Source organism: Rhinopithecus bieti, unplaced genomic scaffold, assembly GCF_001698545.2.
Source record: "Rhinopithecus bieti isolate Rb0 unplaced genomic scaffold, ASM169854v2 scaffold_16491, whole genome shotgun sequence".
Lineage (NCBI taxonomy): Eukaryota > Metazoa > Chordata > Mammalia > Primates > Cercopithecidae > Rhinopithecus > Rhinopithecus bieti.
Window position 1 is genome coordinate 12,419 of NW_016808496.1, and position 16,784 is coordinate 29,202.

The 16,784-nt window shown below is 44.1% G+C and overlaps 1 long non-coding RNA gene across 1 annotated transcript in view; it reads left to right on the forward strand.

Moving 5' to 3' along the window:
• The first annotated feature begins 5,515 nt into the window (after positions 1–5,515).
• LOC108538608 (uncharacterized) overlaps positions 5,516–16,784 on the forward strand; it is an 18,542-nt gene continuing 7,273 nt past the window's right edge. The window contains exons 1-2 of the long non-coding RNA XR_001888129.1: positions 5,516–5,654; positions 14,588–14,665. This is a non-coding gene — a long non-coding RNA (uncharacterized LOC108538608). The remainder of the gene's footprint in view (positions 5,655–14,587; positions 14,666–16,784) is intronic.

Sequence of the window (16,784 nt, forward strand, 5' to 3'; positions counted from 1 at the left end):
TGTACAGGCACATGTATCAACTTTGTCATGTCCTAAGCAGGTTAGTTTTGTCACTGGGTCTGAAAAGCTTTTCTTAGCGAGTAACACAGTTTTTTTTAATAACAGAAGTTTTAAGAGCCAGATGCTTGAACTCAGGGCATCTGTTTGGGGAAAAGTTAAAGAAAGTTATCTTGAGGCATTAATTCTTTTGCTTCTCAAGGCCATTGGTCTCTTATGTTAGCCTTTTATAAACACAACATGAAGAAACATCCAGGCTGCCAGCGATGTTTTCAGCCAACTGAGCAAATAGGTTTTTTCTGTTTTACTAAAGGAAGAAGTTCTGGTAACTTCTGGTTTATATGTTTAAAGAATGACTGTAAGACCCGAAATTGTTGCTGGGCTGGACAGGTCTGGGTTTCCTAGTAGTATGTGTAGAGTGGGGACACCTTATATAGGTGTTTCTTTTAGCATGGCTATGGGAGGTAACAACAACAAAACAATGTACAGCATATTTATATCCAGCAAGGGCAAAATAGGTCCTTTCCTGGGAAAAAGGTGAATACAGCAACAGAACAATAGGAAAACAGTATTACAGGAAAACTATTAGTCTTAAGATTTTTAACTATATTTACTTGCTTGATGAGTCCTCAAGCTTCGGCCGTGCATAGACTAGTCAGCTGCTGGCTTGTTGTCTCTTCAAGCTTCAGCCGTGCATAGACTGCTTAGCCTCCGGAGTGACCAGAGCAGGGCTGTCGTCTTCAGCAGAAGCTTAGTCTCATCTCAGGATGAATCAGGTTGGATGATCTGTGTCCTGCTGGTTGGTCCACTTGTCCTGAGCTGCTGGTGTTAGCTGACTGTGGTGGATGCAAGACACATTACCTGCAATGATAGTCTCCAGCATGGGGCAGTTCTGTAAAGTCTATAAGCAAGTTTTTACAAGGCATGGCTCTTTCTACTGTTTAAGTTGCTTAGAGAAGGTGTTCTTCTCTACACCCTCCCCCGCCCCCCCCTTTGTAACTATTTGGTGGCTTAGCCTTCAGTGAGAAATTGGAATCCACATATGGCAGAATCTTGCTGCTTTCAACTTCTAATGTGACCATGGGTTTCTGGGAGCCTAATGAGAAGGTGTGTAGCCTGCCCCTGTCTTTATATTCTTCAGCTCCTGTCAGTCTGATCAGATCAGTATTTGGTTCGCTCAAGGTGCGGCAGCCCTTGGCCATTTCCTTTATTGCCTTTTTGAACATTTACCTTTCTAGTGTCCTTTCTTTTTGCATCTCACACATTAACCTTTCTTTAGCCTTGTCCGGCTCTTGAATCATTGCCTAACTTGACTTCTTTCACATTTACATCTACATCCACATCTTCTCAAATGACTACTTTCTCTTTTTTTTATACTTACTCTTAGTCTTTCTTTTTCTTTTTGCTCTTTTCCAGTTTATTGATGACCAAGTCTGGTCCCGGAGGTCAGGTCTGCTAGAGTAAACTGAGTCCAACACTTCTACACAATTATGCTTGACAGGGCTCTCTGATACTGGGAGCAAGGTGGTGGGTTCAGAGTGTTACAAACTTCAATGGTTATACAGGGATTTTCACAGAGCAAACTTTGGTACTTGGTGTTAGTTAACCAATGATGTCCTTTAGTATTCATTAAAGTTACCACAGCATGGGGGGCCTTTATGTTCAAGTTTTGCACAAGAATCAGCTTATCTGCTTCTTGTAATAGCAGGGCAGTTGCTGCCAAGGCCCTCAAACATGGGGCCATCCTTTAGAAACCCCATCTAGTTGTTTAGAGAGCTAGGCCACCGGCCTTGGCCAGGGCCCCACAGTTTGGGTTAAAACTCCAACTGCCATTTTTTTTCTCTCTGACATATACAATGTAAAAGGCTTTGTCAGATCATGTAGCCCCAAGGCTGGGACTGACATAGGTTTTTCCTTTAACTCATGAAAGGCTTGCTGTTGTTGGGATCCCCATTTAAAAGGTTCCTGGTCCCCCCTTTGTGACCTCATACAAAGGCTTGGCTAATGTTGCAAAGTTTGGGATCCACAGTCTGCAAAGTCCCACAGCTCCTAAGAATTTTCTCACTTGCCTTCTGCTCTTAGGCTCCGGTAGATTGCAAATGACCTGCTTTCTTTCTGATCCCAGGCTGCGCTCCCCCTGTCGGATAGTAAATCCCAGGTAATGTACCTTCTGTCAGCAGATCTGAGCTTTTTTCTTGGACAGTTTATACCCATAGTCCTCCAGGTGCTGGAGTAGGGCATCCGTTCCCTTGGCACCGTGGGGTGTCCCAGCAGAAGGTCATCAACGTACTGGAGCAACACGCAGCCTAGGTCTCTGGTGGGAAACTTCTGGAGGTCTCGAGCCAATGCCTCCCCGAAGACGGTGGGGGAGTTCTTGAACCCTTGGGGAAGCCAGGTCCAAGTGTACTGAGTAGTGACACCTGGCTCCGGATCTTCCCACTGAAAGGCAAACAGCTTCTGGCTCTCAGGACCTGATGCTAAAGAAAGCGTCTTTCAGGTCCAAGCAGGTGAACCAGGTGTTTTCAGCTGGCAGCAACCCCAACAATGTGTACGGGTTAGGTACTGTTGAATGTAAAGTCACTGTAGCTTCATTAACCAAGCGCAAATCCTGTACTGGCCTGTAGTCCTTGGTCCCTGGCTTGGGAACCGGCAGGAGGGGAGTATTCCATGGAGACTGACAAGAAACTATAATTCCAAAGGTTTTTAGGTGCTTGAGATGGACCTGGATACCTTCAAGAGATTTTCTGGGGACTGAGTACTGTTTTTGCCTAACTGGCTGTGCCCAGGCTTAACTTCTATAAGTATGGGGGCTTGGTTGACTGCCAACCCTGGAGGGTTGTTTTCCACCCACACTTTTTTGCCACCGCTTTGCCAGAGCTGGTCTTATCTCTTGGCTCAGCTCAGTTAAGAAAAATCTCCATTCCTCCTCTCGGGGTGCCATAAGGGTCACAATGACTCCCGTTCCAGGTCAGTTTAGCAGCAAAGAGCAGTGCTCTGTAAAAGAGATAGTGGTTCTCAGCTTGCTAAGCAATTCCCTTCCCAAGAAGGGCAAGGAACACTCAGGTATGTACAAAAAATGATGAATCACTTTATGTCCTCCTACAGTACAAGTCTGAGGCAAGCAGAAAGCTTGCTTTGTTGAAACCCCCATGGCTCCAATGATCTCAATAGTCTTTTGGATAAGGGGCGACTTGGGTGGTTACTACAGAATGTTCAGCACCGGTACCTCCAAGAAAATCAATGTCTTTACCCCCGACTGTCATCCTGACCATAGGTTCTTTGGGGGCACTTGAGCCGGGTCCCCCTCAGTCCAACAACCCTTCTGCCAGGTTGAGCAGGGCCCCTTCCTCCTTGTCTGGAGCCTCCTGCTCTGAGTCTCCTTGTTTTCCTTTTAGCTGAGGGCATTTGTTCTTCCAATGTCCCATTTCTTTACAATAAGCACACTGGTTACTCTCAGGGGCATTTGTACCCCCATTTTGGGTTGTAAACCAGCTGCCAAGGGAGGGGTTTCTCCCGAGGCTTCACCTCCTCTCTTGTCTAGTCTGGGTGGCCTAGGGATATGTTTGTCTTGCGGAGGTGCAAGCACTGTGGGCTCAAGAGTGGGGAGCCTCTCTCCCTGGTAAGGGGAGGGCACCACTGGGATCACTGGTGCCATCTCCTGCAATGGATCTTCTGATGTTGGGTCGAACAGAACTTCAGGAGTTGATTTCCCTTGGCAAGTGGAGTGGGATCCTTCCTTGGCTGTCTGTCCCTTTGCTACTAGCACTGCTGCTGCCTGCCCTCTTAGCCACTGTGGGGTGTCTGGCACCAGCTGTAACCAAGTGTCTATGTATGGGAACTGGTCTGAGTGTCCTGACTTACCAGTTACCTTGTGCCATACCTTAGAAACAAGGAACCTGGCCAGGCTTCCTTCTGATGGCCAACCCACTTCTAATGTTGGCCAATCTATTTCACACAAAGTCCTAAGTTTTCCTGGTGTCATAGTAACCTTATAGTCTCCATTAAATCCCTTCTTAAAATTTTTCAACATAGTTCCTAGCGGAGTGGGCATACTTTGTGTTTGACCCATGTTTCCTCGAGACGAAACAACACACTCTCACCACATGCACACCACAAAACAAAAAACGGGTAAAAAGGGTGCACACACACCTTTTCAGTTTATACCAAACCTGAATCAAAACCAAAATCAGAGTATCCAGAAATCCGGGCCAGGTCAAAACCAAAACCCAAGTATCAAACAATTCAAGTCAAGTCAAAAACAAAAACCAAAACACCAAGCAATCAATTCAAGTCAAAAACAAAAACCAAAGTGCTGGTACAGGCATGTCGTGGGTGATCAGGCCATGCTTCCACTCAGATAGGGTGGGCAAGTTCCAAAGACTAGTCTTACCAAGTTTCAGATGTCCAGACTTAAAGTGCCAGTTCCTTCCGGGTGTTCAACCAATGTGTTGATCCTCCACAGTGGCCTGCTGTGCACTGCTCTGAGGAGGCCATCCACCAGGACAAATGCCTACCCGGGAGTGCTCTCAGGATCCGCATCGCTCAAGCTGGCCAGAGTCCCCCGAAGGGATGCTCTACAGGGCAGGCCTNCTAACAGAACAAAAGTTTTACAATGCTTTTTTCATACAGTGTCTGGAATTTACAGTTAACACAAGTAGTTTAGGCCAGGGGTTGATGTTATTATTATTACTTTGTTTAACTTCTAGGGCTGGGTGGTGGTGCCAAGGTTGTCTGGCTATTTATCTTACTTTTGTTTCTTTCTCTTCACTCCTGTCTTGTGAACTAGGCAAGGTGGGGGGAGGAGGGCAGCAGGAGTAGTAGTGGTCTCCTTCCTTAACCTAGTTCCATGGGAGCGGAGCCCTAGCCAGGGACCATCCCCTCCTCTAACCCTCACTTCCCTTCCCCCTTTAGTATCATTTAAAGGGACCACTCTCTTCCCTTCCCAGCAGTTCCCTTCCTTATCATTAGTACCCCAAGACCTGGGAACCAGCCTGGGTGGGGGTCAGTTGTGGATGTGACCCCAAAAGCAACTTAAGGGGTCCTTTTCTTGTGGCTGTTTCTTGACTGGATGGAGCAGTGTTCAGGCCTTTCCCCTGTGACGTTTTCTCCTAATAACGTCACAGGCATTTCTCCTGTGACTTTATTACAGCGACTGGAGCGTCCCTGTGAGAGGCCTGACCTAGGTGTGGGGAGTGCAGCCAGACCGGGGTGCTCCTGGGGTGCAGAGGATTCATGGCAGCACGGAGAGTAAGAGGGAAAGGTTACTTTGGAAAGGCAAGTGCCAGGTTACTAGGACCGTGTATATTCACTTCTGGCAGTGAAATGATGGTTTCAGACACTATGAGGGAGCTTCCCGGGTAGGATACAAGGAAACCCTGCAGCTGCCAGGTCCACGGGCTGATAGCCCCACCTCTACGGAGGGGGCTACACAGCGCATGCCCGAAGGGCGTGTCAAGGGGCGGGGCAAGAAGGAAGGGGCGGGGTTGAGGGGAGGGGTGGGGCAGACGAAAGGGGACGTGTGAGCCCACTTACTGGAGGATCAACATTATCACGGCAACACTGAGGAGGCTGTGAGAGTCTCTGGGGTCCTTGCCGGCCTGCAGAAAATCAAGCTTTGAGCGGTAACCTTCGAAGAGACACAGTGTCACAATTACAAGGTGAGACCAGATGCCCTGGCCCCGCTGTCTCCTCGCAGGCAGGAGAGGTTTGGGAACACCCTGGCTTCCCTCAGCAAGGCAGAATTGCACTGGACGCGTTGGAGCGTGGTTTGGAAAGCGAGACTTTCGTATGGAATGTTGGGAGTTGTAGTATCTGTTCCACTCCCAGCCTGTTGGTTCTAGTGCTGCGGACTATAATCCCAGCATGCATTGGGTTTGGATATAAGACTGAAACATCCAGGTGAAGAAGTGGCATTGCTTCTACCTACGGTGAGAGGACACCTGTAGGCTGCACGACTGACTGTGAATTTAGGAGGAGGAATTCTGTTGGCTTCATTTTCTAATTATCTCCAGTTGCTCTGTCTCTCCAGTTTCATCTCTAGCTGCACACACTTCCCAGTCCTTGTCCTTCTTTGCCTGTGTGTTGTGGGTACAGCTTTCTCACTCCTCTCCCCACCCTAAGTTATCTCACACAGCACCTTGTTATTCTGATGTGTAGCTTCAAATTTTACTAATGCAGTCAGAAATGGTTTTCAGTGGGAGAGTGTGAGGCCGTTTACAGGCTTTAAATACAACCTTTGACCACTTAATTGAGAAAAGAGAAAAGCAGTGTCAATGATGACACCTCAGGGCTGTTAGGATGACTCTTATCAAAAACACCAATGATAACAAGTGTTGATGAGCATGTGGAGAAAAGGGAAGCCCTGAACACTGTTGGTGGAAATGTACAGTAGTACAGCCATTCTGGAAAATGGTATGAAGGTTCTTCCAAAACTAGAAATAAAAGTACCATATGACCAGACAATTTCACTTTTGGATACATATACAGAGGAATTTAAACTAGTCTTTTGAAGAGTTATCTGTATTCTCATGTGACACTAGTCAAGATATAGAAACAATTCCTAAGTGTCCATCAGTGAATGAATTAATTTAAACAAATATGATTCATAGACACAATGGAATACTATTTAACCTTAAATATAGAAGACAAATATGTCATTTGTGACAACATTTATGGAAATGGAGAATATTATGCCAAGTGAAATAAGCCAGGAACAGAAGGACAAATATTGTATGATGTCACCTATATGTGGAATCAAAACAGTTCATCTCACAGAAACAGAGAATAGAGATCAAAAAGGTGGTTACTATAGGCTGGGGCAGAGGGAAGGGAGAAATGGGAAAATAGAAGATGTTTATGGAAGGATACAAAGTTTCAGTTAGAGTGGAAGAATCAGTGATCTATTGCATTATTAACTGCAGTTAATGATGCATTTGGCTGGGGATGGTGGCTCACACCTGTAATCCCAGCACTTTGGGAGGCTAAGACAGGTAGATCACCTGAGGACAGGAGTTTGAGACCAGCCTGGCCATCATGGTGAAACCCCATCTTTACTAAAAATACAAAAATTAGCTGGGCATGGTGGCAGGTACTTGCAATCCCAGCTACTTGGGAGGCTGAGGCAGGAGAATTGCTCGGGCCTGGGAGATGGAGGTTGCAGTGAGCTGAGATCATGCCGCTGCACTACAGCCTGGGTGACAGAGCGAGACTCCATCTCAAAATAAATGAAGTATTTTTCTAAATTATAAAAATACATCTTTAATGTTCTTACCACACACAATGATAAATTGGTGAGGTTATATGTTAATTAGCTTGATTGAATGTTTCTATACTGTATGCATATATCAAATCATCATGTTGTATCCTATAAATACACAGAATCAATATTTGTCAATTTATAGAGAAGAAAAAGCCATGGGACTTGCAGTGAGTTCTGGTCCTGGTGATATTGATTTTCTAACTTCAGTCACCACCTGGTGACTAACTTCAGGGTGGGTAAAAAGCATAGGGAAAAAAAAAAAACATAGAAGTAAGAAGTGGCCATCTTACTTCTGGAGCCAAAATCTCTTGGGGTCTTGGAAAACAGGTCTGCTCTATGAAAATTAAAGGACGACTTTAAGACATACTCAGCTGCTTGGCTTAATTGTGGCTAAAGGGAATGTCCACAGCAGATCTGTCTTTACTTCACTTGCTTTTTAGAGTAAGGAATTGTTTCAGCCATAGTAGTTTGGTTTATTCTGTATTGAAAATCCTAAATAACCTAAAATAGAAAAAAGAAATGAAAAGAAATTGCAGACATTTAGAGTATATTATACATGTTTTTAAATTTATCCTGTAATGAAAAATAAAAAATGTATTGGGTTTTGATATCCTAAACTCAGCCCTCAGCCATTTCCCCAAGTTATTTCAAGTTTTTTCAAGACACTTCAGAGCCTTCCTCCAGAGGAGCTTGTTCCCATTGTTGAAAAGTATAGACAGATGCTTAGGAATCCTGCTTCTATTGCAGAATTGTCACTCTCCAGAACATTGAAGACCTAGGGAAGCTGCATGAGTCATGTGATCTATGGAGGTCCATAGGCTTTGGAGTCAGGCAGAGTTGATCCTGAGTCCCAGTCCCACCTCTTAGGAGCTGTACAGCTTAGGAAAATTCTTTGACTTGAAACAGTTATATATAAACCTCATCTGTAAAAAAATGCATTATGATACTAATTGCAAAAATGGCAACAATTCTTCATCCCTCCCTCTATTCATGTTCTTTGCAAAGTGATTCTACAGCTGCACCCATCAAAAAGTGGAATCTGTTTTCTAATCATTAGATCTGGCTGGCTGTATTTGCTGTGGCTGATAGAAAACTGTGAATATGACAGTGTGCTAGCTTTGTGCCTGTGCTCCAAAAGTTGTGAATGTTTCTGTTTTTCTGTAGGAATTCTTCAATTTCCATGAGAACAAAGCCATGTTAGCCTGCTGGAAGTGGAGATACCACAGGAAGGAGAACCATGGTGCCTCAGTCAAGAGCCATTTCACCTCCAGAAACTGTGTAGTCAACCAGAGCTGTGTAGTTAACCAACAGGTGACTGTATAAGTCTGAGGGAGCCCAGCTGAGATGAGAAGAATGGCCCAGCTAAGCCCAGCCTAAATGGCTAACCGGGTCAATCATGAGCTAATTAAGATTTGAGAGTAGTTTGCTAATGCAACAATAGCTAACTAATATATACACCCACTACAACAGAATGCTAGGATTCAAGGAGAGGTTAATTAAAAGTTACCTGGCAAACAGTAGGTACCCTACAAATACTGATTTTTCCCCCTCCTTTAAAAGTTTGATCTCTCGTTAGATGGTGTTGAGTAATACAGAAATGGCAGGTATGCATGTGATTGGTGCTTAAATGCACACAGTTCCCCATACCACAAGAGGAAACACAACCATAGTCTGATCATTAGGACCAACAGCAAAATAAGTTTGCCTTAATCTATTCATTCCATATCTAAACTTTGATCAAGCCCGTGGACATACCTGAAGACATGGGGTTTCCTTCTTCTGGGCACCATCATCCTTTGATCAGTGTCTGATCTGTAAAACAGGATCCCCCCTAACTCCGCCAAGCAGCAGATGAGAAGTAGTAATCTACCCGTGATACTTTCTGCTTGCAGCCCACTGCTCTCTCAGGTTACCATTTTCAGATGTTGCAAGGTTGGGGTACTCCCTTGCCTCTGAAAGAGAATGGCGGTGGGGGTGGGGTGGAGTGTGGTTCAGCACTCAGAGCTTCATTTCAATGTGGCAGCCACTGACCATTGGGATCACTAAGCCCCTGGAATGTGGCTGGTCTGTACTGAGATGTGCTGGAAGTTTAAAATACAGAGTTTTATGGCTTTTTTCTTTGTGTGTGTGTGTGTGTGTGTGTGTGTTTGTGTATGTGTGTGTATGTGTTTAAAAATGGCTTTTAGTTGTATGTCATTGCATATTCCTAATACAGTGATTTCCTGAGGTCACAGTATTTTGTAAACATAAGATTTACACTTTAGTCATACCCAAAGTTTATTTTTATTTCTTGACAGAATTACTTTTCTTCCAAAAATTAGTCAAGAGTAATTTTGCCCAATATGTAATGCGTACTAGAATTAAAGCCTATGAAACTAAGTAGTAGTGGCAGATGCAATTATCAAACCTTCCATTTGAACATGTTCACTTTCAAATTTAACTTCTTATTTCACCCCATTTAACAACATTACTTTCTTTGAAAGTTACCCAGTTAAGCAGTTAATAGTTTTCCATAAGATGGTACAGGCCACTAGCATTAACCAGGCAGTTGCCAAGATGTCAAGATGCCTGCAATCTGACGAGATCGAGAAATCTACAGATGCCCACAGCAAACCCTGCAAAATTCCAGGTTTGCTCATGTTTCAGTGGAAAGCTTTACAACAGTTCCTCTTATCTCACTGTTGCTTTCTGTATAGGGTGGGGCTTTCTTTAGCGATGCACACAACTTTGCAGTACTGTAAGAGTATCAGGAAAATGTCCTAATCTGGCTTGCCCGACCTCTCACCTCTGGTGCTCTGCATCATGGTGCTTTCTCGTCACCTCGTATTGCCAAATGAGACTGCCCACTCAAAGCACTAGGCAGCACAAGAAGGCCAACACTGACCCCTAGGGGCAAGATTCCAGGAGGCTGAAATCTCGAAGGGTGAGGTGTAAGGGGAACTGGGGGTCCCTGGCCATGAAAGATGTTGAGTTTGCAGCTGCTGCTGCCCGATGATGGCATTCAAACACGTGCCATGGTAACCTGTGTGGCACGTTCGACAGCCTGGGCCATCTGTCATTGATGTTCCCATCCCAGAAATGGGATGACTTGTGCACAAATTGTATTCAATCTCTTGGCGATTAGAGTCCGTTTATGCATTTCAATGTTTAATCCATGTGACATTTTATAATACATCACATGGCGCCTCTGCATTTGACTTTTCACTTGCCAGTTTCTCACATTTTACTTTAAGGCTGTGGTACTGTGCTTACAGAAACTGGAATTCCTCTTTAATCCTGTCCAGGGACCCAGGGACAGTGAACTTAAGGGCTGGCCTGCAGCCTGGTGCCGCGTCGGGTGCCTGATCTGTGGAAACATCGCTCTGGCGGCTGCCGGGGTTCTGTCCCCGGGCAGCTCAATTCTCTGGTCAATTTCCAACTTTAGTCCCGCCGAGAAAAATTAAGCAGGGAAACCGGGCAGAAGCGAGTAGCGCAGGCGGTGTGCTTGGCTCGGCGCACCTCCCACTCTGCCCCGCAGCTGCTCCTGCTCCCGTAGGTACGGGCTCCCTTCCTCAGGGCCACATCGCTGGGCGCCCTAGGCCCATCTGCTCCAAGAACGTGCGCGAGGATGCCGGTCCCCGGGGCACTGTGCCCTGGGGCTGCGCTCCAACGCCCGGAGCTCAGCCGCCAGGAAGGGAAGATGGCGACGCGGTGACTGCAACCTCACACCCCTCGGCGATCCGCGTGTGTGTCGCCAGTCCTGGGCAAACCCCGGCGGGATGCTTTTCTTCGCTCTTCCGGTCCACCTCCTCTCCGGGTTTTCCCCGCGGCGGCGGCGGCCGGGGACGAAATGCGTGCGGGTGGCGCCGCGGCCCCGGCTAACCCTACACAAGCAAACCCAACTTTTTAGGGGCGACTCCCCCAAGGCCCGGTTGCGCCTTCGGCCTGGTGCTCGCGGGCTCCCGGGACGCGGCAGGGTGCGAGGTTGAGGCCGCGGAGGAGGCTCCCCGTCGGTTAGGGAGGGATGACAAGGCGGGGAACTCGTAGAGGGCGCGCGGGGAGGCGACTCCACACGCCCCGTGCGACCAGCACTCGGCGTTCTCTGCGATTGTACAAGCCCTCCTTGTGCGACCGGGCTACTCCGCGGAGGGCAGTCCCGCAGCTGCCTGCTGCTCCTCGAGCCCGGGATGCATCAGGGCCCTGGAGGGGCTTGAAGGAAAGACTTTTACAAGGTCCATGGTAAAGCAAACCACATTCAGTAATTCCTTGGGTGCAGTTATGTATTCACCTTATTTGGACTATCCAGGTGGAAATTTCCTGGTTGTGTAATCAGAAGGTAATTGATAGTTTGTGGGTGGTTGAACTTGAATTTTCTTTTAAGTTAGTAATTTACAAGAAAATGCATTAGCGTTAAGTTTTGGTTTTCTTAGGTAGAAACCCAGGGTACTACAGCCACTTCAATCTAACTCACCCCTATTTAATTATTTTAATACTCCACAGTGGGGAAATGTTTTCCTTTGCATTTTCCATATGTTTGGCAAACAGGATCTCTAATCCACTACCCTGTTTGCTCAGCCTAACTCTTCTAGGGCTGGCAGTAAAATCCTAAATTTCCAGTTTCCTCCCCATACTCCCGAATGCCAACTTGAAAGATAAGGTAAAATAGTTTCACAGAAGCAAGAAGGAAGTAGAATTGAAAATAATTAAATGTTTGGTTTCATATTCCATTTGTTAAAATTATTTACATTTTCTTTCTCTGTGTATGTGTACTAAGTTTCTGAGGTCTGTTTATTTCTTTTGGGTGATTTCAAATGAAGTTTTAGCGGTTTTACTTAAGAATGCTATCACAAAGAAATAAAATATTTTCCATTATGGCTGTAGAAAATGAATACATTTCCAGAAAAAAAGTCTAGTAGATAAATTGATAAAGCACAAAGATTCACTAAAACATGAATTCGTCTTTCTTTGCAAGGTGAGGGATTTGTTTCTACTGACAGTAGTAGTTTTTCAGTTTGTTTTCTTTGTTTGTTTTTGTTTTCTGTATTTTGAAGATTAATGCTAAATTCTATAGGACAACCTTGACAACACCTAGAAATACTCAAATATGACTATCTGCTTACTGAATAATGTATTATAAAAATAATAATTAAATGGAATTTCTTTTGCCTGAAAGAAATAGACATGTGCCTCTTTGCCTAAAGGTACTAATCTCATTGATAGGGCTTCCTCATGAGCTCATCAATTCTAGTTACCTCCTAGAAATGCCCCGTTTTTTTTTTTGTTTTTTTTTTGTTTTGTTTTAGATGGAGTCTCACTGTGTCGCCCAGGCTGGAGTGCAGTCAAGCGATTTCGACTCACTGCAACCTCTGCCTCCCATGTTCAAGCGATTCTACTGCCTCAGCCTCTTGAGTAGCTGGGATTACAGGCGCCCACCACCACGCCCAACTAATTTTTGCATTTTTGGTAGAGATGAGGTTTCACTATGTTGGCCAGGCTGGTCTCAAACTCCTGACCTCAGGTGATCCACCCACCTCAGCCTCCCAAAGTGCTGGCATTACAGGCATGAGCCACCGCGTTCAGCCAAAGTGCCTCCTCTTAATATCATCACATTGGGGTTAGGATTTAATCATATGAATTTTGGGGGATATATAAACATTCGCTCTATAACACTGTCTAACAGTTCTCTATGATATCTTGACTAAAGACATCTGTCTTCTCTTTGAGTTTTAGAAGTAGTTTTCTAAAACTCATCAGTAAAACAAACAGTTGTGAATTCCATGGAACTTAAGATGCTAGATCTGTTTAGGAAAACTTGCATCATGGTGATGTTCAGTTCTCTTTCTAAGAACATATTCCATCTTTCCATTTATTTCATTATACTTTGGTGTCTTTTAATGTATACTTTTTCTTATATAGTTATTTTATAAATCATTAGAGATATTTCAGGACTTCAAAAAATTAGTTTTAATGGGTTATGTTATCTTTAAAATTTTACTTCAAAGTCTTCTTAGCAATTGAAAATGCACTGAGATTTGTATATTGAGTTGGCATCATAAAATCTTATTACAAATATTACATATAAGGAAAATACAGATATTTGCACAGTCAACTGTACACTGTAAATGGTACATCCACATGAAGAAAACCAGGCAAAGACTTGGAAAACGTCTACACACGCTCTGCTTGAAATAATTTTGTTGTTGTTGTTGAGACGGAGTCTTGCTCTTGTTGTCCAGGCCAGAGTGCAATGGCACGATCTCAGCTCACTGTAACCTCTATCTCCTTGGGTTCAAGTGATTCTCTTGCCTCAGCCTCCTGAGTAGCTGGGATTACAGGTGTGTGCCACCATGCCCCACTAATTTTTGTGTTTTTAGTAGAGACAGCGTTTCCCCATGTTGGCCAGGCTGGTCTCGAACTCTTGACCTCAGGTGATCTACCTACCTTGCCCTTCCAAAGTGCTGGGATTACAGGTGTGAGCCACCTTGCCTGGCCTTGAAATCATTTTTCAAGGTTGAGTTGTCCAATTTCTCTGCAGATAGAGTCAGCATTGTTAATTGTAAAATGCTTTTCTTCATACTTTTATAACCTGTGTATGCATCTCTATGTTAATATGCTTTATTTTTACATGTGTTTATGAAAATGTTATTCTGTATGTGATATTCCTTTTTGCAGTTATTAGTCTTTCATGGAATGGTCATTTATTTGGTTTTAATTTAATGTATTTTATTTTTTAGGGTGATTTTAGGTTTACAAAAGTTTGATCAGATAAATTAGTACCCATATACTCCTCTTTAACTCATAGTTTCCCCTATTTTTTATGTTTTACATTTGTATAGTGCATTTATTACAATTGATGAACCAATATATTATATTTGATGGGGTTGAGAAGTGATGAAGCAATAGATTGTTAAATAAAGTTCATACTTTACATTAAGGTTCACTCTTTGTGAACAATTTCATCACAGTTATATGGGTTTTGAAAAATTCGTGTGTCATATATCCATCATAGTGTCATACAGATGAGGTTTACTGCCCTGAAAATCCCATGTTCTACCCACTCATCACTCTTTTCCCTTTTCTTTTGCCTCTTTTCTCTGAAATTTCTCGCAACTATGGATCTGTTTACTGTCTCCATAGTTTTACCTTTTCAGAATGTTACTTTTAGCTTTCCCAGAAAATCGTTTTTTATGTAGCCTATTAGACTGGGTTTTTAAAAAAAATATACTTAACAATATGCATTTAAGTTCTCTTCATGTCTTTTTGTGGCTTGATAAGTGCAGTTTCTGGATATTTTATGGGTATTCAACAATTCACTCATTCACCTATTAAAAGGTATATCTTGATTGCTTACAGTTTTTGGCACTTATTAACAAGATTACTATCAATATCCCTGTGAAGACTTGTTTGGACATCAGTTTTTAACTCATTTAGGTAAGTACCCAGATATGCAATTGCTAAATTGAATGTTTATCTTTGTAAGAGCACGCCAGACTGTCTTCCAAAGTGGCTTTTTATCTTTCTTTCATAGGAAAAATAAATGAGACTACCTGTTGCTTTGCATTTTCTCCAGCATTTTTGGTGCTAGTGTTTTGGGTTTTAGCCACCCTGCTAGGTATATGGAGTTACCTCATTGTTTTAATTTGCAACTGCCTAATGACATGATGTTGAGCTTATCATATGCTTATTGCTTTCTATCTTGGGTGAGGTGCCTTTCCAGATATTTTGACCATATTGTAATTGGTTGATTGTTTTCTTTCTGAGTTTTAATAGTTTTTTGTATATTTTGACTACCAATTCTTTATCAAGTGTGTTTTTTGAAAAATATCTTGTTCCAATCTGCAGTTGTCTTTTCATTCTCTTCATGGTATGTTTTGCAAAACAAAATTAATTCCAGTAAAGCCCAATTTATTAGTTTTCTTTTTCACAAATCATGCATTTGGCATTGCATTTCAAACCTTATTGCTGCACCCTAGGTGGTTTGTGTTGTCTTCTAGAAGTTTCAAATTGTGGATTTTATGTTTAGATTTATGATCATTTTGAGCTAACTTTGTGAAAGTTGCAAGGTCTATGTCTCCTTTATTTTTTGTTGTATGGATGTTCAGATGTCAAGCAATCATTGTTGAAAGAATTATATTTTTTCCATTGAATTTCCTTTGCTCCTTTTTCAAAGATCAGTTAACTGTATTTACGTGCATTTATTTCTGGGTTTTCTGTTCTATGGTGTATTTGTGTATTCCTTTTCAAATAAAACACTGTCTTGATTACTCTAGCCGTATTAAATCCTGAAGTGAGATAATGTGAATACTGTCAATTTGTTCTTCAGTATTCATTGACGGTTCTGGAGCTTTTGCAATTCTGTTACCGGTTGAGGGTAGTCGTCCAGCTTCTTGGCATTTTTTTTTTTTTTGGAAGGAGTCTCGCTCTGTCACCCAGGCTGGAGTGCAGTGGCCGGATCTCAGCTCACTGCAAGCTCTGCCTCCCGGGTTCACGCCATTCTCCTACCTCAGCCTCCCGAGTAGCTGGGACTACAGGCGCCCGCCACCTCGCCTGGCTAGATTTTTGTATTTTTTAGTAGAGACGGGGTTTCACCGTGTTAGCCAGATGGTCTCGATCTCCTGACCTCGTGATCCGCTCGTCTCGGCCTCCCAAAGTGCTGGGATTACAGGCTTGAGCCACCACGCCCGGCCACTTCTTGGCATTTTGAACAAAGAATTGGACAAAATGAACATATAAAGCAAGGCAGCAAAAGCAGAGATTTATTATAAATGAAAGTACACACCAGAGGGTGGATGTGGTCTGGAAAAAATGGCTCAAGAGTGTCAGTTACAGAATTATCTGGGGTTTAAATACCCTCTAGAGGTATCCCATTGGTTCACTCTATGCAAATGAAGTAGTGGCCCATGACCAGTCTGATAGGTTGTGGGAGGGGAACAATAGGCCCGTGACCAGTCTGATTGGTTATGGGAAGGAGCCAAATGGGGGTACCTTCATTTTTCAACTGCCATGTAGAAGAAGGAGGGTTTGAAAAGGGAGTGGTGGGAGCAGAGCAAGATGGCCGAATAGGAACAGCTCCAGTCTCCAACTCCCAGCACGAGCGACACAGAAGACCGGTGATTTCTGCATTTTCAACTGAGGTACTGGGGTCATCTCACTGGGGAGTGCCGGACAATCGGTGCTGGTCAGCTGCTGCAGCCCGACCAGCGAGAGCTGAAGCAGGGCGAGGCATTGCCTCACCTGGGAAGTGCAAGGGGAAGGGAATCCCTTTTCCTAGCCAGGGGAACTGAGACACACAACACCTGGAAAATCAGGTAATTCCCACCCCAATACTGCACTTTAAGCCAATGGGCACACCAAGAGATTATACCCACACCTGGCCGGGAGGATCCCATGGCCACGGAGCCTCCCTCATTGCTAGCACAGCAGTCTGCGATCTAACGGCAAGGCAGCAGCGAGGCTGGGGGAGGAGCGCCTGCCATTGCTGAGGCTTAAGTAGTTAAACAAAGCCGCTGGGAAGCTCGAACTGGGTGGAGCTCACAGCAGCTCACGGAAA